The sequence below is a fragment of the Lycium barbarum genome, chromosome 5 (genome assembly GCF_019175385.1).
Source record: "Lycium barbarum isolate Lr01 chromosome 5, ASM1917538v2, whole genome shotgun sequence".
Lineage (NCBI taxonomy): Eukaryota > Viridiplantae > Streptophyta > Magnoliopsida > Solanales > Solanaceae > Lycium > Lycium barbarum.
In genome coordinates, this window is record NC_083341.1 from 62856383 (window position 1) to 62862468 (window position 6086).

The following is a 6086-nucleotide window of genomic DNA, read 5'->3' on the forward strand; positions in this document are numbered from 1 at the left end:
ATCACTGAACAAACACGACCCACGACCCACATACATGTCTACAGGCCTCTAAGAGTAACAACAGAATCATATGACGGGACAGGGCCCCGACGTACCCCTAAATAGTCATATACACATAAATATGTACAACAGAAAGATCTGTACCAAAAGTATGGGCTCCGAAACAAAGGAGCACTTCAACGCAGAAGAATGAATATCCTAAGCTGGCCGGTCACTCACGTGTGCGTCTGTACCTGCAGGCATGAAACGCAGCCCCTGAAGAAAGGGGGTCAGTACGGAATATGTACCGAGTATGTAAGGCATGAAGTACAATATAGAGGATAATAACTAAAATAGAACTCACCAGAACACGTAAGACTGTTAAAAAAAAACATCAATACACTTTTCTTTTGAAATGAAAACCATGCACGTCATCATCATATGTCATATATACATATAACGTTCCCCGGCCCTCTAGTGAGGGACACGGTTAAAATCATGTATGTCATCATCATATATCGTATATACATATAACGTGCCCCGGCCCTCTAGTGAGGGACGCGGTGAATAAAATCATGTATGTCAATATCATGTATCGTATATGCATGAACGTGCTCCGGCCCTCTAGTGAGGGATGCGATGAATAGAGTCATCATATGTCATCCTGACCGCCGCCCCATCATCATATCATCATGTCATCATATCAGATCATATATATATATATATATATATATATATATATATATATATATATAACATGCCCCGGCCCTCTAGTGAGGGACGCGGTGAACAATGCAACGGAGTACGCACGAGAACATACCCTGGCCCAGGACGCAGTGAAAGATGCATTGAGGCATGCACGAGCAGAGTAGTGAGAAACTATATGCACATAAATCAAATTTTAAGACTCGATGAATAAGTACTCAAGACGACACTTGAAGGATCACAAACACGTTTCGGGTCAATCTGAGTTAGTATAAGAAAGTTATGGACATTTTTACTACAGAACCTCTACGAACGTTTTCCAAAGCAATCCAAGACTGAATACAAAAGTTAGAGATATTAATGCTTACAGAACCCTTTAAGGGACATGAACTCTTTATGCTTTACTCGTTGTTCAACCATACAATAAGCTCAACCATACCGAGCGTACCCATGTCAAGAAGTGAATAAGAATCATAGACAAATTCGGAAACATATTAAATAGAGCTTTGGAATCATAGATATGTATCAAAACCATATGAAATAGCTCATGGAAATCAAGAATATTATCCATCCTAGTGGCTCTAAGAATAGGAGTTTCTTTGGAATCATATATATACGTCGTCTGTTAGTTACATAAGGATCGTGCCAAAAGAAAGAAAGGATAAGCCTTACATACCTTGCCCGCTTCCTACGCTAATCCGAACTTAAGTCTTTGGCTTCGCAAGATCTACAACAATATTAGTGTATACCAAACATTAGCTATAGATACTTAGAAGTTCAATCTTCAACCAACACTTTATTTGCAGAAATTTCGGCAGCATTTCCCCTGTAAATACAACTAACCTCGAGAATCCAACTCGACCAAATCATCAACAACAAATCTGAGAATTCAACTCGGCCAAATTATCAACAACAATACCAACAGTCATTCTAACAATATCAACAATCAATCAAAACGCATTCCAACGTTAACAACTTCTTTCTACAAACTTCGACGGCGTTTCATTTATGTTCAATTCATAATTGCTTACATATTCAAGTACTAATCCGAAACCATTCAAACAATATTCAAGAACACTTCAAACAATCCGCACAATATTCAAAATAATCTAACCAATATTCCACTCCACCCGAAACCTTCCAAATGCAACAAGAACAATAACAACGCATTTCCTTCTTTCAAATTCATGAACTACACCAACAATTCACACACTAACAACATTATTTTCCATAAATACAAGAAACTACATTCAAATCACATTGGCTTCTAAAACAGCCCACAACAATTTCAACTTCAACTTGAATCATTAAACTCTCATTTCCATCATAGAATCCATGACAACAACAACCAAAATACTAAGTAAAATTGATTCATTCTCTTCTACACTACACAATATCCATACGGCCACAACACCATATATACACGGCCACAACATAGCACCCATATTTTCATAAATTTCATCCATTTCTACATACTACAACATACACAAATCATCCATAACATATAAAAAGAAGATTAAACCTTACCTTTTCCACCACACTTCTCACTTGGCTAGGGTTATGAATTTGCAACAAGGAGTGGTTTAATTGCTCCAACAACTATCCCACGTTAAAGAGGACCTTCCAATTAGTAGAAATGCTATAAGAAAATAATTTTTGATCAAGATTTTCAAGGGGTCAATTTTGGCATGGCTTGGCCGAATGACCTTCTTTTGTTTTGTCTCCAAGTTTCTTGAATTTTCTTGAGTGATGAAGATGGTAAATGATCAAATGGGTCATCTTTATTTACTTATATTAAGCTCCCATGTGGGCCTTGGCCCACCCACCTTGGACGGCCACTTCGGCCCATTTATTCAAGACCAATTTTTTTTGTTTTGTTTTGTGATTCATGAAAAATTATTTTCCTAATTCCAAATTTGCCCTTAGCCTTCCTCAATATTACCACGAACCACCTTGTGAATTTCCTTTTTTACCCCTAGCGTTCCTTAATACTCCATACTAATATTACTTACAAGCAACTTGTGCATTAAGGCAAAACTGGAATATAGCCTTGTCTTTAACTTATCATAGTTAACTCGGAATGTCCCAATGTACAAAATACGGGATATAACAATGACATTGTTTCCTCTAAAGGTTAAAGTTAGAGAATAGTAAGAAGATTATGATGTCTTGAGAAGAGAAGAAGTGTAAGCAAGGGAAGTATGTTGCTAACGAGGGTCAAGTAATGCTTCCGAGAGAGTTTAGGATGACAGTAGAGGCAAAAGGACCATCCGGATGAATCTCGAAAGTAAGTATACAGAAAGAATAAAGTATGGTAGTATGGAACAAAAGACGAATGCACAGGGGTCGAAAACTGATTTTGATAAAGGCAGTAACAACTGATAGGGATGTGAATTGGGAAAGAATAAGCAGGTTTTGTGAAGATGTTAAAGAGTTTATGAGTCTTGAGGGGTATCCGAAGAGATGAATGCGCAGTCCTACTGACACGACACGACTACCTCGGAAACGGAAAAGCCCTCCCAAAAGATGACTTTAGAAATAAAACGGATTTGTACTTCTAATAGAATATTCTACGAACTTCAGGGTCAATACTATAAAATGGCAAGTGAAGAAGAGCACTTATGAGAAAAGGAAATCAAGAAAAGCCCTAAAAGAGAAAGTAAGAAAGGTACACTAATGGATTGGTTAAAGAAAGTCGGGCAATCATCCAGGACAAGAGGGAGGATAATAAATTAACAAATCTAGACAAGAGGCAAAACATCAGTAACATGGGATAAGAACCTTGATAAAGAGTACAAAGATTCAATTATAAAAGAAATAGAATGATGTATGGGGGGATATGCATGAATACGAACCAGCCATAGTGCCAAAAATTAAGGTGAGAACTCGACGAAGGAAGAAACAAAAAGGGTGTATTTCTTGAGGATTTCATGGTACGGACGGCAGCTGGTAGAAGATCAAAAGGGCTATGATGCATGACATTGATACAGGCAAGTAGTTAGGAAGAATTGTGGGACAAAATGAGCTAAATTAATGAAAGGATGAGCCATCGGAATGGATGGTGTGGAATATCAACTTTTAATGGTGTAGTATAGACATAAATCGGAACTGGGAACCCAGAGCAAGAAGAATTTCAAGGATATTAAGAAGATAGCCGTGGAGAAAGACTAGGATTAAAGGAGCATGGTATAGTCGAACACTCGGTAAAGGGCCAAATGAATTCCGATGTCCCCATTAATTCATTAGCCTAGGGAACTACTAGCCATGAAAGGTAGAAGTGAAAAGAAAATAAAGAAGGCAACTGAATTGGATCTGATATGTATGAGCATTTTGATTTGATACAAGACCTCAACTAGCACAAAGGAAAATAAGTTAAACCATGCGATGCAAGGAACTCTGGCATTATCAGGAACAAAGGAGTGAAGGATCGTTAAGGTCGGCCAGATGACTATCAAAGACGGTTAATATTCAAAGGTTACTAGTATATAAGAACATCCTTCAAAACGGGGGGAGAACAAATTCAGTTCTAAGATGAACTACAATATTCCCAAGTTCAAAAGAGGGAAACGTACTGGCTTGAATGAGCAAAAATTCAAGATGAACCAATATATCAAGAATGCACTAATGAAAAATAAGAATGGACTAAATGCAAGTATATAATGAGATAAATGTGAAAAAGGAGGCATGACAAGATAATGAAGGTTTAGCGAATCAAGAAGAATAGGTTTCGTCAATGCGATATGTTGTATTCCGGACTATAACTTGAATCACCCGCGCCAAAGAATTTTTAGGTACATTAGATATGCAGTAAAGTACTCCAAGGGGAGACAAAAGGAGTAAGAAAGGCCGCATGTGACCAGGGATAAATATAAGGAGCAATCGGGATTACTAAAAAAAACTTGTAGCACTAGAAGAGATGAAAGCTTCAAAACAGGAATACTTATAGGAAGTTCAATAATCTTCAAAGGAAAGGAAGATATTGTGCCTATGGATAGCAAGACAACAGTACTGCCTGAGATTAGGGAGTACCTCATAAGTCATGAAATTTCAAGCTACTGGTTATATCAATTGTGAGAGTGTATAACATAGAACCATATAAACAATCACCACGATAAAATGGCTAACAAAATGATGCAAGGACGACGATATTGAGTTGAAGAAGAATAGCGGATAGTTTAAGTCTCAATTAGTCACTGGTATAAGAGAACCAAGGACTTAAGAAGGGAAGCATACTTGTATTGGGAGGAAATTATGATTAAGTAGGACTTTATCTTAGTTCCATGTTCATGATTTTATTTTGTAATTATGTAAAAACTGAGGAGAGGAAATTGGAAGAAAGGTTCAAATATGAATATGATAATACTGTAAAGAATTAAGGAGTCCGACCAAGGAATTAAAAGGATATGATGTGGTATGTATGTAAGGTCGACTAGTACAAAAAGAGATAATCTAAAATAGCACCAGAGAAGCAAGCAAGGGAAGGTGCCATATCTGAACAAGAGAATTTGTGTGCTCATACAGAAATAAGGAGAAAGGCAAAAGAGTACAACAACTAAGAGTGTTCACAGACCGGTAGGGAGCCGTTGCAATTATGATTTAAGACCATCTTAATGGTAACAGGTCGTAGGATGGCAGCTAGATATCAGTTGACCCCTAGGTACATATATAAGTACATGAGGATATGAATTGGGAGATTATGAAAGAAGACTAATGAGCCCATAGTATAAGAACATGGAGATCAAGAACTGAAGGAGGACAATCATTGCACGAAATTAATGAAAGCGTCGTAAGCTCGCAAGCTACAACATTCGAGGATGAATGTTTCTAAGGGGGAAAGGATGTTACACCTCGCACATTCAGAGCATTATCATGCCACGTACTTCATTGTACTAATGGAGTATCGGAGACGTCCCAAGAAGTTTTGGAAGGTACAAGCCATGGGAAGTACGTAACAATGAAGTAAAGGATGAATTATGATCTCATAGGTCGTAACCGAGTAGGACAACATTGGAACCAAAGGAAATGACCATTATCAAGTATTATTAATGATAACTATCATGCATGGAGAGTTTCAGTAGATTTCGGGACCAAGCAAATCGAAGAAAATAAGTTTGTCGAATATTTGGAAAAAGTTGGCAGAATTCTGGACAGAATTTTGAGTCAAATTCTGAGGGGTATATCTTCGAGTATATACGGAGTTTTTAGGTGTTTCAAGATCCTAAAATGAAGTTCATCGAGTCTAATTTCCAACGCAACAAACCATTCATCAATGCGACATCGGAGTAGGGAGTTATAGGCGTTTTAAAACGGATAGCCAGAGAAATAATAAGCTGGGGGGAATTCCGGGAAACTCACTTAAAAGCCCACTTATGTTTTGACCTGGCCCAATCCGAGTTTGGCAC